The 26885-nt window shown below is 47.1% G+C and overlaps 1 protein-coding gene and 1 non-coding gene across 2 annotated transcripts in view; both read right to left on the bottom strand.

Annotated features, from left to right (window-relative positions):
• The window catches only part of EXT1 (exostosin glycosyltransferase 1), a 282585-nt gene that overhangs the window by 100632 nt on the left and 155068 nt on the right, over window positions 1-26885 (bottom strand). The gene's annotated exons all lie outside the window — the stretch shown is intronic.
• On the bottom strand, window positions 24480-24674 carry LOC122905605. The gene has a single exon (XR_006384367.1). It is a non-coding gene; the product is annotated as a U2 spliceosomal RNA (small nuclear RNA).

Here is a 26885-nt window from a genome sequence, read left to right as displayed (position 1 = left end):
CTGATTCCTAGCTAATTTGTGTACCAAAACCAACAATACAGCAAATCACTATCTGCGATAAGACCTGAAATATTCCATTTATGCTGAAGGCAAAAACCTACAACCATAAAGCCGAGTCGCTGTGGGCTGTGTCAAAGCTGGTTTTATAGTAGGAAACCATTGTCTTCCGTGGATTTCTCTGACAGAAATGGCTTTTTTTAGCATTTCGCTTTTTTCATGGAAGAGATGTTATTCTGGAGGGACTGAATGATACTACGGCTTGACACAGGAAAGTTATTTATACATAAATTACAATAACTTTACCCATGTTAACGAGGCTGTCATCCTCTGGTGTGATCTACAGCAATCTTGTAATAGGAAAGCTTCATTTCTTTGACACCTGGGTGGTAATGGGACAGATAATTCCATGCAGCAAATGTTTTCTACTCTCTTCTCCTGGAGGTGTGCTAAAATCTAGAGTGCATTTTTAGGTCAAAGTCATTCTGATACCAGTCTCTAGGGCCCAGAGCACAAGCACGCATGCACACACGCATACCTGTGCAAACACGTGGACGGACACACACACAAACACACACACCCAGTGATTTCTCAGAAACCAGTTAGACCTTTTCTTTTTCTTTCTTTCAGAGATTTAGAGTTATCAGGATGGAGGTCTCCACGGGTCTAGATACTCTGTTTTTGGAATTGACAATGTGTATGTAATTAAAATGGCACAAGAAGGCAGAAAAGTTAAAGTGAGAATTAAAGTAGGAAATCAGCACTTTTAACAAAGAATTCAGATTTCTGTCCAAATGTTATTAACAATAGTGATTTAAGAAAAACGTTATCTCAGAGGATCATGAATAAGAGGGAATACACATATTTCAAGAACACCTATCAGGGCACACCTGGGTGGCTCGGTCGTTAAGCGTCTGCTTTCGGCTCAGGTCATGATCCCAGGGTCGTGGGATCGAGTCCCACATTGGGCTCCGTGCTCGACAGGGAGCCAGCACTCTCCCTCTCCCACTCCCCCTGCTTGTGTTCCCTCTCTTGCTGTCTCTCTCTCTGTCAAATAAATAAAATCTTTAAAAAAAAAAAAAAAAGAACACTTATCAAAATCACTTCCTTCTCTCTAGAGGACACCAAAGGAATGACCTTCGTAATAGTATTGATGGGAAGAAACACACAAGGAGAGGGGGAAAAGGATTTTCAGAAGCTACCACAACATAAAAGACAGCTTTTCATCGGTAGCTATAGTCCTTTTAAAAATCTTTATCCTAAAACTCATAGGAAAATCTAAAAACCCACTGATGCTTCTCTAAGATTTCATTGTAAACTCCTCACCTGGATGTTTTGAGATGGATGGTCTCAAAACAGTCATTTAACAGAGCGGATGGGATAGGAGGTGCGCACAGTTGCACGTGCTCAGGAGAATATGCTACAGATGTCCCTTCTGTGTGTCTAGCAGAATGGTCTCGGTCGGTAGACGAGACAGAACAGGTGGTGAGGCTGTGCCTGGACAAACAATCATACGTTCCAACCCAGAAGCCCTCCCCTGGTGCCAGTACCTGTAGATACGACCTACGTTCCCTCCTTTCTCTTCACTCACTCACCAACTTAGCATTTAGGGAGTGCCTAGCAGGCGTCCTACACCTCTCTGGAGATACGCCTGTGGCCAAGGCTTGGTCAGTCCTCTGCTGGGGGGCTGGCAGCAGGGATCCTACCATACCGGATGTCAAAACTGGGGAGTCCTCTGTTCTTTCCAGGGATGCTACTGAAACCACCAGGTAGCACTGCTCTCTGCCAAATGACTTCCTTTCTGGGCTTCAAAGGCTCTTGTAACGCAGCTTGCGACAGCACGAGAGAGTGGAACAAGACACGTCACAACACTAAACATGAACTTGGTATTTCCTATTGCTCAGCAATGTTACTTCTTAGGACTGATTAAATCATACTCAACTTGCTAAAACTTCACAGCATGGTCTTTCATTCAACAGGAGTGAGTTTCTGCCCCACACGAGTCTCACTGTCAGGTCCTCTAAGTGACACCAAGAATACTACGGTTCCTGCCCCAAAGGAACTCCATTTATCAATGGCGCCCAGACATAGGGTCCCGTGTACAGAGCAGTGACCACGCTGCCTTGGTATCACGCATGCGCTCGTCTCCACGGACAGCCTCTGTCAATTCCTCCCTTCCCCGGATGGGCACGCTGCTTCTCCCATTGAGAAGTGAAATCTGCTTCCCTCTTCCTGAATCTGGGCTGGTCCTGTGACTTGCTTAACCAGCAGACTGCTGAAAATGGGACGCTATTTTGAGTGTGGCCCTTAAGTGGCCTCGCATTTCTGCTTTTGCCTTCTAGGAATCTGCCCTTGGGAGCTGCTATAGGGAAGTCCGAGTTCTGCGGTAGAGAGGTTGCACAGAGGTGAACCACGGTGCCCCAGCTGAGCCGTCTGCAGAACACGGCTGCACGAGTGACCCCAGCTGACACCCCACGGAATGGACCCAAACCCCAGTCCAGGTGCAGGATTCTAAGAAACTATAAACTGTCGTTTTAAGTGCCTATGTTTGGAAGTATCTTATTACTCGTGAGAACAATCATACCACAATGCATTAGACCCACAGCAGAATATGAGAACAATATCCACAATCAGCCCCCCTAAGTGAACTATCTAAAGTGCCTGAGAATAAAAAATCTACAGGTTTGCTACATTCAATACCCCTTTGTTCCACCGTGGACACTCTTGTTTTGCCCCCCATGTCCTTGGAGAACCAAAAATGCCACTTTATAGAAAAATGAATCAAAGAGTTTCTCTTTAGGTTCATGCTCATTAAAGTGAAAATTAAAAGGGCACCTGACTTTTAAAGAAATAACTACTTTATGTTTCAAGTTCAAATTCAAAGTCATGGCCAAATGACTCTGTCTATGTTCTCTGGAAGGTCGGCTAATATTTTATTTTATAAACAATGGATGTTGTTAAAAAAATTAATTTCCTCCGTATCAAGAGTCTTTACAGTCTAGTTCATTTTTCTCAGATTCGTACGGGGCAAAATCGTTCCACGGTGCAGACGGCTGATGTGGCAGCGATAAGGGAGGGAAAGGAGACGGGAGTGGAAGAAACAGAAGAGGGGAAAAATCAAATTTCTACTTTTTAGCCGCATCAGTGAGATTTTTAACAGCAGACTTATTTACCAATTAGTAACACATTCCTGGATCCTAGCCTAGAGGGTTTTCCCCCACCCTGCATTATTTCCTAAGCCGCGCCAGCGTTTCCACTTAGCAAAGAAAACCCGGGGGAAAATCACCACCATACAAAATCTCCTGGGAAGTAAGAGGGGCTGCTTTCTTTCTTTCTTTTTTTAAAGATTTATTTATTTATTTATTTGATAGAGATCACAAGGAGGCAGAGAGGCAGGCAGAGAGAGAGAGAGAGGGGAAAGCAGGCTCCCTGCCCAGCAGAGAGCCTGACTCAGGGCTGGATCCTAGGACCCTGGGATCATGACCCGAGCCGAAGGCAGAGGCTTATTTAACCCACTGAGCCACCCAGGTGCCCCGGCTACTGCTTTCCTATTAGTTACTGCAGTTAGTACTTCCAGCGTGCCTTTTTACATCCAAAATGTCTTTATCACCATTCCCTAGTGACTCTTTCCAAACACCTGGGGAAGTAGGTCAGCGCTATCATCGTCGGGATTTCTCCAGGGAGGAGGGAACAGGCCTGTGGCCTTAAACAACTAACAGGAGTGGCTGGTTCAGAACAGATCCCATTGCGCTCCCAGTCTGTGCCTCCAGAAATTCAGCATGACCTCACCTGTAGCATGGACCCATCCCCACCTCCCTGCCCTAAAGCCTGGGAGATGCAAAATTCAGAATAAGCCCAGATCTCCAAAATTGTGGACCAGAGCATCCCAGTCCCAGGCTGCCCTTTATCATTCCACATCAAAAAGATGATTTCTATTTTCCTTTCTCTGTCTTAAAAATGCACTTACAGCATATAAAGTAACATCTCGGTAGGGGTGAGTTTCCTGACCATAATGACTACTAAAGGCTTCAGGCAAAGCCCAGGAACCTGGAGTTGCTCTGGCTAGCGCCATTAACAGTAAGGCAGCGGCCCTTCAAGGGGCTCTGCTCCTTCCTAATAAATACTAACAGGGACTCCTCTTATCTGAGGATCCTGGCGCACCTTACACACACTACTCATTAAGTCTCATGAGGCTGCTCCGAGAGAGACCCGCGCAGAACATAAAAGGCCACCCTGTCCACCAGAGGGAGAAAACGGCAAGCAGTTCAGATTCTAGAAGGCAGTAACAACAGATCTACTGGAGGGCGTCATTAGAAACATTACCTAGAAATCTCTATAATCTGGATGCTTTCTTCTGAGCCTCCTTCCCTCACTGGCAAAATGAGAATAATAACGTTGGACCGGCCGACTTCACGGGGTTAGAGTAAAGACCACATCAAGGAACAGATGCAAAGGTGCTGAGAAAACTCTGATGCCCTACAAAGAAAAGGCCTTATTTCTGTGATCTAAGCCAGCCCCAGATTCAAAGGAGAAAATGCCAGCTCTAAACATTTTGCCCTAGACAGGGAGCCTGTCCTCCGAACAGCTTGGGCATTATTTATATAAATGCAAATTCTATTTCTATGTCTGTGATCATCTTCCTATAGGGTACAGGAGATGAAAAAGAGAAAGCAAAATCAGAGTCAGAGCATACAGACACAACAATTATCCTTGATTGTAATGTTTGCATATATTCAACATTCAAAATTTTTCCCCCCCTCTGCCTGGAAAACATTCAGGACAAAAGAAACAGGACTGTACGCTCAAACCCTGCATAGGATTATCTAGCCTTATTCAGATTTGTTTTCTTTTCTTCACCCCAGTTATAAAAATTGCAGCTTTAAAATTGCACTTAAATCCCCGTAAGAACTGCAAATGTTCAATTGCCAATTGGATTTGCTGCTGGAGGAAATAATCCACTTTGGTTGAGAGGCGGCTGCTCTCGGAAAGGAGACATGTCTTCTCCTAACTGTCCTGGGCCACCCGAACTACACAGCCCTTAGCACTCAGCCCAAAACACCTTCCTGCGATCCCCAAAGGTCTCCCTTGCTCAAGAAGAAAGGGACACGCCTCCATCCATTTGATGAGGGCAACTGATTTTATCTCGCAAGGTCTAATGCAAAAGGAACCTGGCAATTTGTTCTCACACATAGACACTACTTTCCCAAGGGGTGGATGGTGTAGTGAGAAACTCTCAGCAGCGGTCAGAATTCACAAGCACAGAGGGGCAGGCTGCTTGCTACTTGCGCTGGCTGGTGGCCAACTTAAGTTTCACTGAGAAACCCCTAAGTAACCTACCATGAGCCTAAAAGTGATGGGGGACATGTGTCCTCTTTCTGGCGGCCCAATAACCCATCCCGTCTTCTGTGATGGAGGAATTCTCCACTGCGAGAGGCTTTGGGAGGGGACGGGATTTGCCTCCCGTTATGGAGGAAGGAAAAGGCCAGCTTCTCTCTCTCCTTGCCAGGGTGGGGTCAGACATGGGACCTCAGGTGGCCCGCCAGGTGCAGCCCTTCGACAATCAGCTGGGACACTGTCCAGGATCTGCCCTATCTGGGATTTGCTGGGAAGAACTCAGGCAGGGTTCTCACCGGTATTTCTAGCAGACTCCTCACCATCCTGTTACTGCTGGGAACTGAGCCAGTATTTCTCACTAATTTCTTTTTTCTGGTGAATTCGGCCAGAGTCAGTTTCTATTGTTGGTTGCAAGGAACCTTCACTGCACTCATCAAAGGACAGAGGCCACATTTTCTAACGCAGATGCTAGACGGGGCTGTGTAGTATCGGTATGTTTAAGTGACTGACGTGAGAAACGGGGTAGAGGATGACCTTCTCTGCCGTCTCCCCCAAGTGTGATCTCGAACAAAGCTCTACTCTAATTGGGGCGTGAAGCACCCCAGGGTGAATGATGGTGAGGCTGTGCCTTGGGGACTCAGCAGGAACGAGCTGACCAATGTGACAGGGAGAAGGAAAACACAGGGCCACGCATTCCCCGTCACTGACATATGGGAAAGGACTCCCCGACTGGGAGTGAAAACAGTGGGTTCCGGTTCCAGCACTGCCTTGCTTGTACTCAAGGAGGTCCTTGGATCAGAGGAACCGACATCACACAGCAGGGACGACACACAGAATTTTAGACTCGATGACTTCAAGCTACTTGAATCACAAACTGCATTTTAAGAAATTAAATAGGCGATTCATTTAGCCTACTCTAACACTGACTGATTTGGAAACAATTCTTTTCTCCTTTTCTACTTTATTAGTGATATATTTATCATATGCCCTCTCTGTGCCGGGCACGGGTTAGAGCTACTGGGGTATTTACAGGGAATGGACCGATCTGAGCTATAGCTCACAGGCTATTAAGAAATTTACTTGATATGTCATCAGCTATCCTCCAGAGTAGTTCTGGGAGGGGGAAAGAGAGAGGGAAGTATTTTTGGCTGGTATAAAAACCAATGGGAGTAATGGTGAATGAATAGAATCCCTTTAGGTTGTACAGCTAACAGAACCTAAAAGAAAATCATCTGTTTACACCTTGATGCAACAGTTTTCCAAATCTTCTGAGCACAGAGGCAATCAATAGTTGCCAGTAATTACTGAGCCGAGTGGATACTAGTGACCTCACACTGGCCTCCTTGGTTACATCATGCGTTTTAGAGAAAAACAGTTATCACTGCAGGCCAAAACAGGAGATCCAATAGGAGATCCAGGGAAACGCTGCCTTCTACACAGCAGACTCAGCGAGAAGGGCGGGGGGGAGGGGCTGGAGGCGCTGGAAGGGGTTGGTGAGACAGGGGTAGAATCTGGTCCCATAAGGTTTAGAAAGACACAAACCCTAACCCAGAGCTGGTAACACCCCCTACTTCTGCACCTTGGCATCCGCCAATTTAAAGGTGATTTTATATCAGAGACAGAAGTTAAAATAAAGCGTTTAAGTAAATGGTCCTTGAAATATATACAATTTTTGATACGTAATGGGCTTACTCCAGTAAGATGCCCAAAACTGCAAACTATTTCCCTCATAATCTAAAAACTCCTAAGTATGTGTTCTGTTTGTCTCCTAAATGGTTTTTATTATAAATGGAGCCATGTCTCCATGGAGGAAGATAACCCAAAAGACAGATTTGAAATCTTTTAGGTAGTTAGGGACTATATTAAAGCCATCCCAATTCCACAGCAGACATCTTTAGACTAGAAATAAGAATGCTTTTGAAATGTTTTATAAATACAGTAGCTCTCCAAACCACCCCACCCCCGCCCCAGTAACCTTATCCACAAGGAGCCCCAGAGGATACCTGAAACTACAGATTGTGTGTGTGTGTGTGTGTGTGTGTACACACGCACACACAGTTCAGTAATATGTTTTCTCCTCTACATACATACCTATGATAGAGATTAATTTACACAGTAAGAGATTAACAATTACTTATAATTAAACAGAATTCTAGTATTAAACTGTCATAAAAGTTCAATGAAGAGTCTCCCTCTCAGAGTATCTTTCTGTCCTGTACTCCCCTTTGTCTTGTGACAATGGGAGATGATGAAATGTCTCTGGGAGGGAATGACTGACACAGGCACGTGATGTAGCCTTGGGCCGCTCCTGACCTTCTGGGAGTGCGTCAGAAGGAGAATCAACAGCTTCCGGACGGCAGTTGGCCGCAGGACACTGAATCCGTGGCAATGGAAACCACGGAGAAGGGCAGCCTACCATACCTGTCACGCCCCCTCACCCACACTGTGTTCCAGAGCTTTCCTCATGTGACAGGGCAAGGCTGTCAGGGCCATCTGGACAGGAGCTGCGTCAGTCTCATTGGTCATTTTCGCCACAGCATTTCATAGGGTAAACGAGGCAGCATATTCGGGGTCAGAGTAAAGTCTGTAGAGACCTGTTTTCTTCTCAAAAAGCCCGCAAATGGTATCGTGAGCTCCCAGCACTGCCAAGCCTTCTCCAGCTCCAGAAGGCACAGGAGTCTGGGTAAATGAGAATACATCAGGGGCAGTTTGGGCGTAAAAACAAGAAATTGCAGGCGCACCTGGTTGACCTCAGGCAGTAGGACAGGCAACACTCGATCTCACGGTCTTGAGTTCGAGCCCCAAGTTGGACAGAGAGATTACTTAAAAACAACAACAACAAATAATTGCTTTTATCACTAGTATCTTCCAACAATCATTTCACACGAGGTCTCTGAGCTGCTTGCTTTGCTTCCTTTCAAAGCTGAGGAAATGAAGACCCAGAGGGTTAAGCCATCTACCTCACGTGTGCACCAAGAGCCTGCCCTCAAACCCAGGCTGGCTGGCTCCCACCTCACTCCAGCCTTCCTGTCACTGGGGTGCACCGCTGCTACTGCACTAAGGCAGAATGGGGAGCCTCCCACAGGAACACAGGTCCACCACCTCAGGACAATCCCAGGGCAAGGGGAGGGTCACAGCAGACTCTGACCCTGTTCCTTAGGTCACGCAGATGGTAGAACTTCTCTGTGTCTCTATCCTTCCCCTGCTCTATAGTCATAATATTCTCAAAAGATTTACTGGTCCCCAAAAGGACTTGAGGTGACCACTGCTTCGTGGCCTGTAATCCTTGGGATTGAGCTCAAGTCAGTTCCTTCTAAAACACACCAGGTGAGAGGTAGGGCACCTGCTGGTTCAGTCAGTAGAGCATGGGACTCTTGATCTCGGGGTTGTACATTCAAGACCCCCACTGGCTGTAGAGATTACTTAAAAATAAAAATCTTAAAAAACAAACAACAAGGGGCACCTGGGTGGCTCAGTGGGTTAAGCCTCTGCCTTTGGCTCAGGTCATGATCCCAGGGTCCTGGGATCGAGCCCTGCATTGGGCTCTCTGCTTGGTGGGGAGCATGCTTCCTCCTCTCTCTCTCTCTCTGCCTCTCTGCCTACTTGTGATCTCTGTCTGTCAAATAAATAAATAAAATCTTAAAAAACAACAACAACAACAAACAACAACAACAAAAAACCAGACAGACTAGGTAACACCCCAGATCAGGCCTCCTCATCAATGACTACTCTTTAGACATGGGTCCCGATTTCCTCGCACCTGCTGTTTCCTCCTTCAGGCTTCATCGTGATTGTTCACTGTCCCGACGAGGTAAAGGGCCGCAGTGATGGGGCCTGGTTATGGAGCCCATAAAAAATCAGTAAGTGCCCCAAATCACTGAGTAAATCCAAAGGACCTAAATGCATTAGCTCCGAATGACAACTTGCTTCCAGGAAATTGGGCGGTGGGGGTGGGGGTGGCTGAAACCAAAGCCACACACAGGAGGTCAGACAGAACAAGCGACATAGGGTGGACGGTTCAGCTCTGTCGGTGTGGAAGGTCCACACCCCACAAAAATGCTTTACGGAAAGAGCTTTGCCTACAAACGTCTTTATTTACCTTCTATTTGGACAGATTTCTAAATTTTCCTGGAGAGTCCAGGTTATTGAAAATAACTGCACTGCTGATGTCTCCTGGTTAAAGACCTGCCAAAAATTCCAAAAGAAAACTAGCAACTAAAGCCCCAAATGCCACAGTGCATTTCATCAACGTCTGCACAGAGCCTTGACCAACACTCAAAAGTCCAGCCGTTTTTCCATGGGCAAATTTATAGCTCCTCTGGCGAGCCCTCTTTCAGGTTCTCTGCTAGGTAGGTTGTACACGGTGATAACTATCCCTTACACAGGAAAACCATTTATTTACAATATCACGCAGAATAAATGCAGAATTACGAACACTGCAAGCCTGTACATCTCGTTCCCTGATTTGCTCAGCTCTACCTCAGTGAGCTACCACCTTTCATGAAGTCCCGACCAGCAACAAAAATACTGGTCTGTGTTGCACCGAAAGGGCTGTTTTAAAAAAACACGACGGAGCAACTCAGGTCTCGTCCCCGTGACCCAGGGCAGGGTTGGTTCGGTTTCAGAGCACTGCACCAAGTGGCCTGTGTCTCAGTTTCTACAAACGCCTCCCTCAAGGTTACTCTCCCTTATTTCAGTTGGATTTTCCACACCCATTTCCCTAGGGGGTAAAAAATGGAATCTCTGGGGGGGAGGAGAAAAAATCACCATCTCTCCTTAGGACAAATGAAGACTGCGTTCACGGCATTCCACACACACACACATACACACACACACACACAAACACATCGAGCTAGTCATCTGGCTGGAGGAAACCATAAATTAGGGAAACGGCAGACCCTGTCTTGAGCAGTTTATAAGAGAAGACGGGCATGGGGTGGTGTCATTTAAAATAATCCTAGTAAGAATAAAAATAATAACACGTTGTAAAACAGGAACGTAGCCATTTTACCTCGTTCTTCCAAAGGAGGAAGAGCCTCCCCTCTCCCATTAGATTCATGCGCAGGTTGTGACACAGGAATTCTGCGTTTCCAGAATAATCCCGTGCTTGGTTTAATGCTCTGTGGTGTCTCGACATTCTTAACGATTTTTCGAACAAGGTCTACATTTTTCTTCTGTGTGAGACCCTGTACACCGTGCAGTTGGCCCTGCCTGCAGGCTAAGACCTGCAAACGTTCGTCTCACTGGTTTAGGAACAGCTTCCTTTCCTATTAGCCATGGTCAAATGCAAAACCCTACCCCAGGCAGAACAGGGCGCACTGTCTGCTCAGGAGAGGCCTCCCGCGGCAGGGGCAGCTTCCCCACTGAACGTGACCGGTTGGGCACTGGCCCCAGCATAAATCCCGCAGACCCGGGAGCCGATCGAGAGCATCTAGGCCAACAGCCTCGTTTTGCAGGTGAAGAGCCTGGCCATTTGGGTGACTCCCCGAAGAATAAACAGTTCGTGGAAGAGAGCATAAAACTGAGGCCACTGCTGTTTTGACTGTTTCCAGTCCTATGTGATGAGCCCGACGAGCCCGGGCAGAAGCCTGTCCACCTGGCTGGTTCATTATTACACATCCTCGCCTCTGCGCGGGGCCAGGCGCACGGTCGCTGTGCGGGAAACACAGAGCTGCCCGAGTGCGTGCCTGTAATGTACGTACGCACACACAAACCAAAAAGCCAATAAAATAATCCATATCCCACTAGGTGCGGAATCTTAAAATTCCGATGTTTTGTTCACTTCAATTTTATTGAAAACCTTCCATTTCTTTTTGGGTTTTTTTTTTTGGTTTTGTTTGTTTTTATCTTTCAGGGAAGGAATGCCTCTCCAGAAAAATATCAAACAGGGCTCACAAAATAATAGTGATTTTATTTTTTTTATTTATTTTATTTTATGATTTTATTTATTTGACAGAGTAGGCAGAGAGGCAGCAGGCAGAGAGAGAGGGGGGTAAAAATAAGCAGGCTCCCCGCTGAGCAGGGAGTCCGATGCGGGGCTCGATCCCAGGACCATGGAATCATGACCGGAGGCGAAGGCAGAGGCTTCAAGCCGCTGAACCATCCAGGCGCCCCAGTAATCGTGATTTTAACTGTAGCAGTCACATTTACTTCGAACAGCACAGTTGAGGGAGGCTGAGACACCTCGCTGGCACCTGGCTCCGACCTCACATCCGGCAGAAATGAGCTACACTAACCTTCCCACCTGGTCACCCTCAAATCCAGGAAACCTCTGGCCGGGGCCTGCGTGTCCAGCAGACGGGACTGGAGACATCCGCGCTCAGAGCCCACGGGGTCTTTTGGGACATCGGCCCATACTCAGCCACACAAAGATTAAGCCAATGCATTACAGAGCAGGAAATTTTTATTTTAAAGACTCAAGTAAAAGTGAGACTATTTCTTTATGGAGCAGGTCCCTGTGACACAGATTAAAGTGGGTATGAAAAGGGCAAAGACTTTGAGTTATGCTCCCATTAAAACGACCCAGAAGCCCAAGGCCAAAACAAACACAGAGATAACTGAGCCACGGGTTGATTAATTAAGCCTCCTTTATTTCGGTGGGTCACGTGAGCTGGGTCTTACTCTTTCTGATCCTTGGCTTTGCCAGGTGGGGTGCCAACCGAGGCACAGAGCTCTTTGGTCACTGAGAGCAGGGAATGAGAGCAGACATACACACGCCGTGCGTGCAGAGTGCGGGGTATACAGGAAGAGCTCCATTAGTGCTGTCCGTTTGTGGGTGAAGCCTGACCAGGTTCTGCTCTGCACTGCAGTGCGTGCGAGGCTCCAGTCAAGAGACACTTACGCCAGGAAGGTGAGGAAATGCACATGTAGCGAAGATCCCGGACACACGCTCAAACGAGACGATCTGTAGGCAGGGGCCCTAAATAGATGGACGCGTCACGTGCTCTGAGCACTTCCCCAATCGCTCGGGGCACAGGTATGAATATGAGCACAGCCGTCATGCTACACAACAGGAAAGACACAGGGGACACGAGAGCAAACAATCTACACTCCCCTCCTGTTGTCAGGCTCACAGTCCAGCCGGAGAAGCAGTTAGGAGACACAGACTCAGAGCTCAGTATTTGTCGAATGAATGAACCGATGAAAACTTATGACAACGGGGCGCCTGGATGGCTCTGTTGTTAGGCATCTGCTTTCAGCTCAGGTCATGATCCCAGGGTCTTGGGATCGAATCCCACACCGGGCTCCCTGCTCAGCGGGAAGCCTGCTGCTCCCTCTCCCTCTCCCACTCCCCTGCTTCTGTTCCCTCTCTCTTTGTGTCTCTCTCTGTCAAACAAATAAAATCTCAAAAGAAAAAAAAAAAAAAGAATAAGTAGTAGGCCCAACAGATTTTTCTGGTAGGTCACATGTCGGAGTTCCTGGGACAGCTCCTGTTAGGGTCATAGGGGTCAGGTCGAAGTAACACATCAAAGATGAAGATTTTCCCAGCAATTCCAAACTTCAAGGTTTGCACGGCCATTAACATGCTTCTCTCATTTCTTGTCTGCTAGGAACGTGGAGGAGCTGGCCAAATGGGCGATTTTTGTCATTAATCAAGCCGCGTGAGACTACCTGTCACTCACTGTCACCCCACCCGTGGGCCAGTCAACATTTTCCTTGAGATGCTCCTGCACTGAGAGGAAACGACGAAGCACCAAATGAAACTGGGGGGAAGGGGGGTAAGAGTGACACCAAGTGACAAACCATCATTTCTCCCCAGGCTATGAAGACAGATTTAGGCAATTAAATGCAAATTAATTCTTTTATCCGTACATCCAAAAGAGCAGAACAGTGCCACACGCAATCCAGGTGTCAAAGACCACACAGACTTCTTCATTCGGAAAACTGGGAGGCTTATCTCTGGATATCCACGTCTGGTCTATGCCCCACCCCCAAAAAGTCATTTCTAAAAATGGACTGGGCTAGAGGATGTGGGAGAGAATAAGAGAATGGGATGGCCAAATGTCTACTGAGTTTTAAATATATATTTCTGTATTTATATAAGTAACAGGACAAGTTGACAAAGTTTTCTCCAAAAGCCAAACACACTGATGCATGGGTCCATTTCCTGTGCGTGGGCTGCAGAGGACTCATGATTAGGAACAGGGGGAACAGACATATTAGAGATGGATACGTCTTTATGAACTTTATGTGGTGTGTGTGTAAAGGAGGGAGGGAAGGAGGAACAGAAGGAGAAAAGAGGAGGGTGGGAAGGGGAGAGGAAAAACCACTTAGAGGAGTGGTTATTAGCTCGATACAAAGATGATCATTTCACCAAGTTTATCAGTCTTTCAGAAACTATGTTAAGACGCCTGGGTGGCTCAGTTGGTTGAGCGGCTGCCTTTGGCTCGGGTCATGATCCCGGCATCCTGGGATCGAATCCCGCGTCGGGCTCCTTGCTCGGCAGGGAGCCTGCTTCTACCTCTGCCTCTGCCTGCCATTCTGTCTGCCTGTGCTCGCTCTCTCTCCCTCTCTCTCTGACAAATAAATAAATAAAATCTTAAAAAAAAAAAAAAAAAGAAACTAAGTTAAGAGGTGCAGGGAGGCTGAAGATGGTGATTTCCAAAATTATGTTTCCACAGGGGCCTGACTCCAGATACACTGGTGAACAACAGCTTCTCGCTGCAAAATCCCATTCCTTGATCACACCCACTCCTTTATTGGGATATCACAGCAGTAACTGTATGCACCCCTCAAGGAGAGGAAGTCAGAAGCCCAAAGCTTTGCATTCATCCCATCTGGATCTTGGATTTTTGACCTGAAATGCTCTGCAGCTGGTTTGTAAGAACTGTGGACCCCATTTGCAGAAGGAAATACCCACATGGAGAATGCATTAAGTAAACGCATTTATTTACATTATTTTTACTGAAACTTTCCTCCTTCTGCACAAATACAAATTTTTTAAAAACCAGAGAAATTTAAATTATTTTCGTTGAAATCATGTTGTTTTGCTAAAACCCGCGGGTCCGTATTGAGTTAGCAAGACAGAGCTCTGGCTGGGTTCCGTATTTAAGGGTGTTTTATTTTATTTTGTTTTGTTTTGTGTTTTGGGCACTTTAGCTTCCTTCTACAGAAACAGATCGAAGACAAAGTTATTAAGAACTTCAAAGTTTTCTTTGCAGGTCTTCAAGGTAATCAGACTTCAACTTAATGTAAACCAGGCAGCAATCCTTTCCTGCTGATTTTACTGAGCAGTCACTAGAGTAAATCTGAAAAGGTATTTGGTTCAAACGAAGACAAGGCTAGTTTTGAGGCACTGAAAGCTGCCTTAAATGGTATCTGATCTAATTACTGAGCCCGGGAGTGGGCATGGTGGGGGGAAGCTACAGCCTCTGACTGCTAAGCCCGTTTCCAACCAACATGGCACAAGCTCAGATGGGGAAGTGGACCCCATTCACGGCGCGTGCGTGTACCAACCACCTGGCCTGGGGTCCTGAGTGGGGCGTGCACACACCTCAGTATCTAGGATGGCTCACTCACTTGCCCTGCCCTTTTTTCTATTCAAACTATGGAGAAAATCTTCCTGCACGAAGCGTGCCCAAACTTCATTTTGGCACAAGCCAACTGCAAAGACAAACACCAACAGTTGTGAAATCCATAGCTTTGCTCAGACTTGGGATCATCAAGATGACCCAGAAAACGCTTTTATGACTGTTCTTAAGATTATGATCAAAATGAACAACATAATGTGAAAGAGAACTTGGATTCACATCTGTGGACACCCAAACTCGAGTTTGTGAAGCCCAAGGGCACAGCAGCATAGAGAGGCTGAGAAATTTGCTGAAGGACACTCACCTGGATGTAAAACAAACACTATGAACACTCCTCCCCGTGCTCACTCAACTCCAGCCACGGAGGTGTTCTTGCTGTTCCCTGAACATACTACTTTTTTGTTTACCTCAGGGCCTTTGCACTGGCTCTTCTCACTTGCTGATACGTTCTTCTTCAACCTTCACAAGACTGCCACTCCATACTCACGTTTTACTCCTAAGTCCCCCTCAGACAGGTCTCCTGGTTTTAGCAGATCAGTCACTTCCTAGCATTACCATAAACCTATTTTGATTTTCTGCATAGCTTTCACCACCTGGGATACTTCATTCTAGGGATTGTCTGATTTGGTTATCTCCATCTACCGGAACATAAACCCCATGAGAACTGGTCCTTCTTGGTCTCATTTACAGCTGTGTCCCATGTGCCTGGACCATGGCTTCCATTTTAAGTAATAATCACCTCTGAATGAACAAAAGAAGACAGGAGAAAATGAGCGGGCACAGGGCACAGAAAGAGGGCACATGTGTTCTGTCTTTGACTCTGTCCACGACCCCCCATTCTCAGCGTTGTCACATCACACTCCTTTGCTTGCTTTATTTTGTTTTCAAATGACCAAGTCCAGACCTGCTCCCAGGCCTTGCTCACGAGGCCACCCCTGGTCCTTGCCCCACCTGAGGCTGCCCCCTTCACCCTGCAATGATCCTTCCCCTCCTCGCCCCAGCTCTGAGAGCCTCTGCCCCAGGCCTGCTGGCAGGACTTCCTTTCCTGATGCAGACTCTGGACAAAGGTTATCTTCCCACCTGGAACATCCTGTGCCTTCTCCAGCGGGCATGGCTTCGGCGTCATGTTTCACAACATGTTAGGTCTGGGACACATCTGCAAATTTTTATTCACACACACACACACACACACACACACACGCGAGGGACAGGGTCCAGAAGAGCTTGTTCTGTTCTCATCTATCTGCTTCCGCACAGAGCTTACTCTCCTACGTGACAGACAAGCCCTGTTACTTGCCTTCAGAAAGAGGACCAAGGGAGCCAGAGCCGGCTCTGTAAGAGAACAGGGAGGCAGGCAAGCTTCTGGGCCTCTAGGAAGGAGAGACTGAGGAGTCTGGGGAGTCAGCAGGCTGCGGGAAGAGGCCCCCAGGACATCAGCAGAGCCAGATAGCTATTTCCCATTAAGCTTTAGTGTGGAAGTAGAGGCAGTACCCTCTGGGGAAATTCCCTCGGAGGAATGTCACACTCCATTTCTCTTCCTTATCATCTTGATGGCCCTCCTTGCTCTCCTGGATCTCTTCAAAGGGCCCCTTCCTTTCAGCTTCCTACAGAAAAGCAAGCTGGAAGGCAGTGACCTCACAGGGAGTCACCCAGCGGGGACCCCAGAAAAGCCAGAAGCCCTCCATAACCACCAGGCACCTGTTCCAAGCCCTCGGCGGAGGGCAGCCCAGGGCGCGCTCCTTTCTTTGCTTCTGTATCAAAGCACAGAATCCTTTCCTCCTCAGAAGTGGGTGTGTTGAAATTCAAGATATAAACCGATTAAGAGCGGAGGCTGGGAGTCTCCAAGCCACTCCGGGCCCTTGTCCCTGAATCGATCGCACACATGCCACTGTCCTCGTCTCTAGGCCTCAGCAGAACACCGCCTGAGGAGCACCAGCAGAGAGAAAGCACTCGTCACCAAAACACATTTGGGCCTGCCCATCCACTACTGCTTGCTCAACTCTCTGCCTCAATTTACCTCTGACATGAGGACCTGTGAAACTTCTCAGGATTGTGGTGACAGTGAAGTGACAAGATGATTATGGAAGCAGGCTCTCAAGTGGGCAGGGGACCAACAGGGTCACGGCAACGGACAGGCTGCCCATTTCTACTCAGCTGCTCAAACCCAGATCTGTTTTTTGCCCAATATCCTGTTTCGTCAACCAATCCTGTGCCATCCAAATTACTTTCCCAACTATTTCCTAATGCAAATATGTAATTCTGTAACTCACAGTCTTATTTTTATTATTTTTTAATTTTTGGACCTTTGAACTAGTCTCAACACAGAAATGTGGCACAAAGAGAGCCTGGAGTGTCAAAACACTGGGTTGAGCTCACTAGGTGAGCCTTACAGGCAGGTATGGTATTTAGGGAAACCCACTCTCTACAGCTCAATGCTATGTTCTAAGCTCCCTGCTTCCGGTTTTTAGAGAACACCAGGAAGAGGGGAATGAATGAAGATGCTTTTCTAAAATCTTGCCTTGGTCAACAGAAGGGCTAAGGAAAGAGTGGTTCCTTCTTAAATTCAGCCCAACACCCCACACAACTTTGTTTGGAAAACCGGGCGCCATATTTACTCAAGTCGAATGGTGGTCTGACTTGGCAACCTAATCCCACTGAGACTTGTGCAAAGAAAACCAAACAGGTAGGTGGTGGAGGCAAGGGGGTTATCTCCATATCCATGTTCTCCTTAAACAAAAAACTCTTGAGACTGGAAATTTCCCTGCCTGGCCTCTGGTGAGGTGAGGGCTGGAGCCTAGTCTTCCTCAGTGCCTCCGGCGACGGGGAGGAGGGTAATAAATCTAGAATCTCCAAATCCCCAGGTCCCAGACACATCACCGGACCTCGACATGGGATCCTCACATCCCAGACACCTCGCTGGTCAATGAAATCCGCATTGGGCAAGAAGGATGGGGGCAGCTGCTACTTTTACTTCACAACCTAAACGTCACCACCCAAGACCCACTCAGAGAAAACCAAGAGAAGCATAGAGATGCCAGCTTGGAACCCTGACTTTCAGGACTGCCGATTTTCACAGGGAACATAAGAAGCTGTGCCACTTTAAAACTGTCTATCATTCTCAATTCTTTTTAGGTGACATAATAATTTCTTATTTTTAAATGGCTTGGAATTGGACAGTCTCTACTGTATGGCCCAAAGCGTTCCCATACACTCACTCAACCCAGTGCCTACCCTGGGGGAGGTCAACAAGCAGGGTCATCACTGGTGCTATTCTTATTGTCTTCAACTCCTCACCCATCCCCTTCCCCCAACACAACACGCACCCCCCCCAAAAACCCATTTAGCTAATTCAAAAACCTTTCTTAACTTTATGCTTATTTGGCATTTTTTTTTCCCAGAGCGGCCGTGTGTATTTAATATGATTAACAGCTTTAGTCATTAAACAGTGCTTTCTTTAAGAGGATTGCACGAGATTACCCTTAGGGTCTTGGGCTGAAATCACTGCGTAGAGGACTTGAACACAGCCGAGGTAGGTAACGGAGGTTCATCATAATGTAACAACTTCACTCAGTACTTAATGTAATTGACGACACAACCCATAAAAATATTCTTCCTAAACTAATCAAATCATTAAAGTGTCAGCTTCCATGCAGACACTCCATGGCGCTCCTGCCCCTGGCCCAGATTCAATTCAAATGGAATCTTGCTGAATCGTCCTGATTTATGAAGTCTGGGTTTCTTCACGCTGCCCCCACTCCCCGTTGCTCCACTCTGCCTGCTGTCCCGGCAAGCAAATCAACTGGCTGGGGGCCAGAAGCCAGGACACAAAGCACGCTCTTGTCAAACGGTTTCCTCATTAGCCATTCTCGCACAATAAAGGCTGTGAGGTTTCCTCCGGTACGCAACGCGTTTCAGAGCATTTTCCCCATTTGTTTAGAGGCTGAGGCTGGGTTGAAAAATAACTGGTGCGCGATGTAGCAGAGTGAGCACTGGACTGAGAGGCAGAGGAGAGAGCGAGGGAGGTGGGGGAGGGATGGGGGAGAGAACACAGCGGCTTGTGGTCTGCAGTTTATTAACACAGCCGGATTATGACAACTGCTCTTGCGGGTCCCTAATCAGCCTGGTCCTCCTCAAGGCGCTCTACTGAGCGGGGTGTACCATAGTCATAGAGGGCCTGACTATTCTCCAAAGTAATACGAATCCAAAAAAAAAAAAAAAAAAAAAGCAAGCTTGTTTTATGGTCCTTCCCTTTTGGAATCACAGCAGCAGAAGCCTCTGTAGAAAACCTCTCCTTATCCCACACCAATCCCAAACCAATGCTTTACCTTTGCACATTCCCTCTAGGGCTACCCTAAATAATTTCTACATTGGGGTGCTCTACACTGTGATAGCCCTTAGCCCCACGGGACTACTTAAATTTAACTCATTAGACAAAATTTCGGGGCACCTGGGTGGCTCAGTGGGTTAAGCCTCTGCCTTTTTGCCCAGGTCACGATCTCAGGGTCCTGGGATCGAGTCCCACATCGGGCTCTCTGCTCAGCGGGGAGCCTGCTTCCCCCTCTCTCTCTGCCTGCCTCTTGGCCAACTTGTGATTTCTCTCTGTGTCAGATGGATAAATAAATTCTTTAAAAAAAAAATTAGGGGCTCCTGGATGGCTCAGTGGGTAAAGCCACTGCCTTCAGCTCAGGTCATGATCTCAGGGTCCTGGGATCGAGTCCCGCATCAGGCTCTCTGCTCGGCAGGGAGCCTGCTTACTCCTCTCTCTCTCTCTGCCTGCCTCTCTGCCTACTTGTGATCTCTGTCTGTCAAATAAATAAATCTTAAAAAAAAAATTAGAAGAATTTAAAATTTAGTTTTGTTGTCCTATGAGTCCCATTTTGAGAACTTCCTGGCCTGATGGGATTTAGGGCCGGTGTACAGGGTGGCCCGGATGACGAAGCCCACCTATCTCTAAAGACCCCCACCTCATAAAGGAGATACGCTCATCATTATTTTCATTTTGTAATGAGATGATTTTGGATCCAGTGCCCACTAGCATTCTTTAACATAAATGAATGTTAATACATGAACAACACAACAAAGTTATTCAAGGTATACAGATCAAAGAAACTGAGGCAATACTTATTGAGTATTCATCGTCTAGAGGGTACCAGACCCCAGCCTACCTCTGCAGCCTTAGCACCCACCAAAACCCATCAAACATTCATCAGTACCTCCCAGATAGTCCACACCATTTGCTAATTCCCTAATACATTACCCCCTCACTGGCCCCCCTGCTATTTCTTCTCCTAGGCAGCCTCTCCTACCTGTGCAAATTCAAGCCTTCAATCAAACGCCATCTCTTCTGTCGACCCCTCCCCTCTGTGAGAGTGGGCCCATCAGTAACATTCTTAATAATAGCCAACATTTATCAATTGTGCCAAGCTAAATACTTTACACAGATAATCTTATTTAATTCTCACAAACCCTGTGAGGTGGAGACTACTGTTTTTTTGCCATTTGACAGATGAATAAAGTGAAGCCTAGAAAAATGACTTGCCCAAAGTCCCACAGCTAATAAATAACAGGGCTGGGATTTGACCTCCGGCCCTCCAGCTTCAGAGATTAAACTCTTAACCAATGCTTTGTATGTTTCTTTTCTTGTGGCGCATATCCTATTATTCCTTTGATTATTGCAAACTGTGTACCCATCTGTCTCCATACCGTGGCCTTCCTTGGATTATTAGAAATTCCCTGAATGCAGAGACCACATTTTATTCCTCCCCCCACCCTCCCGACCCAGCACACAATAAAAGCCAAGGAATAAAAAGACTGAGTAAGTGAATGAGTGAACAAATGTTTCCATTTGACCATGGACCGCATCTTTCAGAATCTAGTTCTGGACCAAACTACAAAGTGGTAACCCTTTTCAATTGCCAGAAATGGTGACTGCCAAAGGGGTACGCCAAGGAGGCCTCAACTGTCCTCCAGATGATTTTCACAGCTACACCAATAAGCCATGACATTCAATGACACAAGCCAAGATTCACCCACTGCCAGACTCTAAGTGGCAGCCAGAGCGTCATCCAAGAAGTGATGCTTGTTTCAACTCATCTCCCTTGGGGCCCAGCCCATGCAGCCAGGAGACGACAGCAAGCTGCTGGCCTGGGCTCACTGGTGAGGAAGTGGGGCGACGTGCGCAGGGGCGCAGGTGGGAGAAAATGCTGGCCCAGAAAGAGAACCTAGACAGGGAGGCAGAATCTCAACGGCTCTGGAACTGTGCAGAGAAAAGAGCAGGAGCTCAGCTAGCATTACTGGGGAAAAAACTCACAGACCCCCAAACCGGACAAGCTTGGAGGAAGAGTCCCTTGGAGCCAAAACATTAGGCAGCCTGGAAGAATGTTCTAGCTCGTTTAAATTCAAAAGACCTTTACTAAACAGCTACACAGGAGCAGTCCTGGGGTCTGGAGAGTGTCTACTTAAAGATGAAGTAAAACATGCGATGCCCTCGAGAAATTCATTAACCTAGCAGGGAGCGGGACATTAAGCCCATCCATGGTGGCATCTGGTTAAAGCTTGATAAGCAAAGGCAAGAGACAAAAAACATCCTTAATTCAGAATAAGGATTTCCAGGCCAGGGAAAACTTCAAACAGGTGGGGTCCTGACGGATCAGTAGGAGTCTGAAGGGTGAGTAGAATGGAAGCTGCAGGCATCCTACCCAGATCCCCTCTGCTTGACTAAGTACAATCTTCCCTATGACATGCGTGTTGGCTCTTAAGGACTTCAGAGAGCTGTCCTGGTAGCTGGCCTTGTCACCTCTAGGGGAAAGGCCTGGGTGTTTACCTCCCCCACAGAGGGGAGGCTGTCGAGCTCCCCAGGCTACAGTCAGACTACAGCTGAACCCACACCTTTGCCTCCCTTCTTGTCTTGCCCTGTCCTGCTTCCCTCATGTCTTTCCTGGTTTCCATAAAGAATATGATCTCAGGGGGCACCTGGGTGCCTCCACTGGTTGAGTGTCTTGATTCTAGGTTTTGTCTCAGGTCTGCGTCTCAGGGTCGGGAGATCGAGCCCCACGTGGGGCGCTGTGCTCAACATGGAGTCTGCTTGAGATTCTCTCTCTCTCCCCCCTCTGCCCCTCTCCCCTGCATGTGCGCTCTCTCAAAAGAAATAAATGAAAAAATCTAAAAAAACAATACCAAACCATAATACTATCTCAATCTTAACCACTTTGCAAGAGAACCCCCAACTGAGGCCCTGCCTCTGGTATGGGGGTGGGGTGGGGTGCAGGCAGGGTGGCCGCCTGATGAACACAGGTAGCCTATGGAATGCCATGGTAAGATTCTGGGCATTTTGTTACAAAAGCCACGCAAAGCCACTGGACAGTTTTAGAGGCGGAGGGGTTCCTCAGAGTCTCTGACTTGCAAAATCTGAAAGCTGCAACTTGGTTACTTACTATCATCTGCGGAGGGCAGAAATCCCTGGGCCACAGGCTTGTCATCCTAAAGACGGGTGGTCTGGGCAAACTCCAGGGAGACTGGATCTAGGGCTGTGGCAATGGGACCAGGAAGGGGGGCGGACGCAGAAGGGGCCGCTGGAAAAACAGCAGCGAGTGCAGGCCTTCGCCACACACCGTGCAGGAAGGGCCGGTCGTCAATGAACCTTGTCCAGCAAACCCCACACAGGCCTCCTGAGAGGGCTGGCACAGAAGGGCTCTGTTCTGACACATTTCACACCCTCGGACTAAATCCTCTGTTATTCCACAGCACGTCCTTGAGAAAGCTCCAAACACAAAACTCACTGTCCCCTCCCTTCAAACCCCCGGTCATTTTGTCATGAAACCACAGGGTAGACCCCACAACCATCCAGTGCAGGACACGGTGAGAAACAGGATGGGCGAGTGGCGCGCGTCCCTCTCCTGCTGGGTTAGTCCGTGTTGCCGATGCTGCCACTGTCCCTCTCCCCCACTTCTGCTTGCCTTTTCCTCTGCCAGGCACAGGGCTAGGCCCACCATCCGATTTCTACACATTCCGTACATAGTCTCCTCCTATTTCCAGATGGCACCATTGAGGCTCACAGAAAAGATAAACTGTTCAAGGGGCCAGACCTAACTGTTCACGTATTTAGGTCTGTCTCCAAAGCTAACGACTTCATTAATGTCCAAACTCATTAATTTTAACAGAGAGGGCACACTGATGGGTTAAATCTCAATTCCCCATCCCCTTAAACTCAGCTCACGGTTTACGGCTAGTACTTTACCCCCAACGAACCGTACCTTCTTCTGCATCCTCGCCCATAGACCATAGTCATACTGACCTGTACGCCTGAGACATTACTCACCACAGCTCTTCTGGATCTTTCCCTAGGAGGCTATAACGGCTCAGGACAGAGGCAGATCCAGTCCATTCCTTTGCTATCCCAGAGCCCAGCACAGCAGCTAATAAGAGTACATGGTAAGAAAACTTCTAATCTCAGGTGCCTGGTGGCTCAGTCGATTAAGCATCCAACTCTTGATTTTGGCTCAGGTCATGATCTCAGGGTCTTGAGATCGAGCCCTGCATCGGGGTCCACACTCCACGTGGGGTCTGCTTGAGATCGCCTTCTCCCTCTCCATCTGCCCTTCCCCTGGCTTATACTCTCTATTTCAAATAAATATATCTTTTTTATTTTTTAAAAAGAAAACTTCTAATCTCAAAAATCCACCAAGTTCTGCTGAACAATCTCATATAGCAAGAATTACAGAAGATAAAGCTAGACAGCCCAGGGGTCTAACTCCTAGCAAGGCACACGCTAATCAAGTGATCATGGGGGAAAATATGCAGTTTCCCCAGGCCCGTGGATCACAGGAACATGAGGCCACTGGCTCACAGACTCTCCAGTGATGACACAGATCTTTCCCAAACTAACTGATATACACATTTACGCTAGAACAAGATAGTGCAAATCTAATTTTCTAGTGGCTCTCTTAAATGTGTATTTGTGGAAAATACTCATGTGGAAGCTTTAAGCCATTTAACCAAAAGCTTAACTGACTTTCCTTTGCAGAATATTTAAGGAAACATTTATTTAGGCAAATTTTAAAAGTGGTTTTATGAAATCTTTAATGTAAACATGATATTCTGCCCTAAACCATCCAGATTTAAATGATGAGTATCTCGACACTATACAGTAACTGTTCTGCAGAGACAGCTTTCAATGACTCTGTCTTTATTAAAAGGCAGAGGTAGAGAATCACTAGCTGCTCTTAATGGTCTAATAATAAAGTAGTCACTGACTGTTTGGTCTCGAGTACCTCCGCTGAGTACGTATACCTCATCCTTGTAGAATCCTATCCCCTTTCTATAAAGCAACCGATCCCCAAGCCGTCTCCAAAGTACAGCTTCCGATTTGTGAAGAAACAAGGAATGTGCTCTACGTGGGTTTTCTTTTTCTCCTGCTTACAGAGGGTCCTACCGTCCCCAGGATCCTCCCTTTCCTGGAAGATCATCTTCTTGTCCTGAGAAAATTCTACCTGGATTTATGACCAACAATGAGATAATAGATCAAATATGCAGAGAATTCGTAGAAGAGAAAAAAGGAGCCATCATAATAGACAATTAGGCAACGGGCACCAGCAGGCCCCTCACCAAAGAAAAAAATGCATATGGTGAATAATATGAAAAGATTTGCAAGCTGACCAGTATTCACAAACACACAAATGAAAACAAGTTTCCCTTTTTTAGTCCAACAGGTTGGCAAGAATTTTTTTCTTTCCTTAAAGATAATTACTTGATACCCACAAGGGTGAGAATAAATAGACCCTTCACTTGATCTTAGCCAAAAGGCCGAGAAGTGATAATAAATAGACCCTTAGAAGCTCCTGGTAAGAAAGTGAACTGGGAAGTTCACTTTTGTGGGGGTGCAACTTGGCGATTCCTACAGAAATACCTAAGGAGGTGTGTAAAAAAAAAATCCCAGGTTTATTATAATCACAGCACTGATTAGGACGAGGCATTTGGCAAACAACCAAATGACCAACAATAGGTCCTTCGATAAGTAAATTACAGTCCATCTATGTCAAGGAACACTACCCTGGCTACATACAAAAAAATTACGTTTGCAGAGGAGTATTTGCTGGAATGGAAAAGTGCTTCTAGTGGACTGTGAGACGAAAAAAGCACGTTAAGAAGCAATGGTGGTATTTTGGCAAAATCAAGTATGTATGTGTGTATGTGCACACACGGGCAGTGTGTATCCCACACATGGGCGCACAGGGCACAAGGCACAGGAGTATCTGAGGTGAAATGATGAGTCACTTTCAACACTGACATTTATTACATGTGCATTACCGTGTGGACTCGGTTTCTGTTTTGCATAGGAAATAACCGCCAGATCTTGGGCCGGTGATGGGTCGTCGCTGCAGCAGGACAGCCCCATCACCTATGATGCTCACCTGCTTCTTTACACCTCCTAATCCTGCTGTGACCCCTGCCCTGGTTTCCAGCACCCCAGCAAACCTCACCGAGCTCCCGTGTATGACTTCACGCCCCTTCCCCCACCCCACTCTCTGCTCCTCAATGACTGCTCCTTTATCAGTTCAGTTCCAGTTTCTCAGAAATGCTCCTTTCTGTATAATGGGTATAAGGGAGATCAGGAAGTTGTGGTGGTTTTTAAGCTGTTGATCTTTCCCCAATTCTAACTTTAGCTACAGGAAAGGAAATGGGTATAGGGAGCATAATGTCCCAAAGACCATATGGGAACCCAGGGCTCAGTTACTTTTAACACTTCTCTTGCCACTCTATGGAGCTGTGGATTTGGTATTTCTTTTTCCCACGTGATGAATGTGAAGAAGTAAGAATTCATCAGATAACAGCTTGGCCCTACTACAGCTAAACTGTGAACAGAGCCTCTTCTTAGACATCCATGAAAGGTTTTAAGACAGAGAACCACCCCTTGACTTTCCAACTGGAAAAACTCACACCATGGCTGGAATACCTACTAAGAACGCATCCACTACAAGACAGGCAATGTTTATTACTGATACTGTTTGTTTTCAAATCTAGTTCCCAAATTCAAGGTACAATTATTGACTTTTTTGGACAGACAGAGATCACAAGTAGGCAGAGAGGCAGGCAGAGAGTGGGGGAAGCAGGCTCCTTGCTGAGCAGAGGGCCCAATGTGGGGCTTGATTCTAGGACCCTGGGATCATGACTTGAGCCAAAGGCAGAGGCCCCAACCCCCTGAGCCACCCAGGCACCCTAATTATTGATTTTTTTTTTTTTTTTAAATAACAACAGAAATACTATTGCCATAACTCACTGTGCCCTTCTATGGACCAGACCTATGTGCAGGACGATAAGAGATAGGAGCTCACTGACCATCCCCACTTTACTGATGAAGAAACTGAGGCTTGAACAGGTTAAGGGACGAAGGGCATACAGTCGGCACGTTGGCACGGCCAGGAACTGACATCAGAGCTCCCAGTCCCTTCCCCAGTCAGGCCATCCGGCTTTCTCTCTGTGAGGCTCCATTTTAGCACTTAGAGGCCCTGGAGCTGTAGCCATGCTGCCCTCTGGAGAGTCCCCTCAGAGGCCGTTTGGACAGAGGGCGCTGAGTTTAGCGGACCTGGGAGACCTCCGCTCTCCCCTTTGAGATACTGACCTTTACCATGAGAGTCTAGGTACGAAGTATTGGACAAGTGTCGATGTCTAAGATTCCTACGTTGTGTTCTATTCGAGGAAATGAACTGAATGTAAGCAAGTAGGACTGGGGTTTTGAGGGCGCCCATTTTAACCAGGACTGGTTTGTGCCTATCTCAGTTTCCCCTTTGGCGTTAAAGCCTGAGTAATGATTTTTTCACTTTACATCAATGTTCTGAGTGAGAACCAATAAAAGGGAATGCAAAGCATTTAGCACACACAGGAAAGCCCTAGGTAAGTGCTGCGCGGTGCTTAATCCTGGCCCCCTTCGGGGCCTGTTCCTGAAGCCAGTCACACAGAAGGAAGATACAGACAGGCCAAGGCCTGCTGAGACACAACCAGGGAGACAAACAACCCACAAGCCAACAT

Source organism: Neovison vison, chromosome 4 (genome assembly GCF_020171115.1).
Source record: "Neovison vison isolate M4711 chromosome 4, ASM_NN_V1, whole genome shotgun sequence".
NCBI classification, from domain to species: Eukaryota; Metazoa; Chordata; class Mammalia; order Carnivora; family Mustelidae; genus Neogale; species Neogale vison.
Note: the sequence above shows the minus strand (reverse complement) of the source record. Positions and strands in the feature narration are given on the sequence as shown.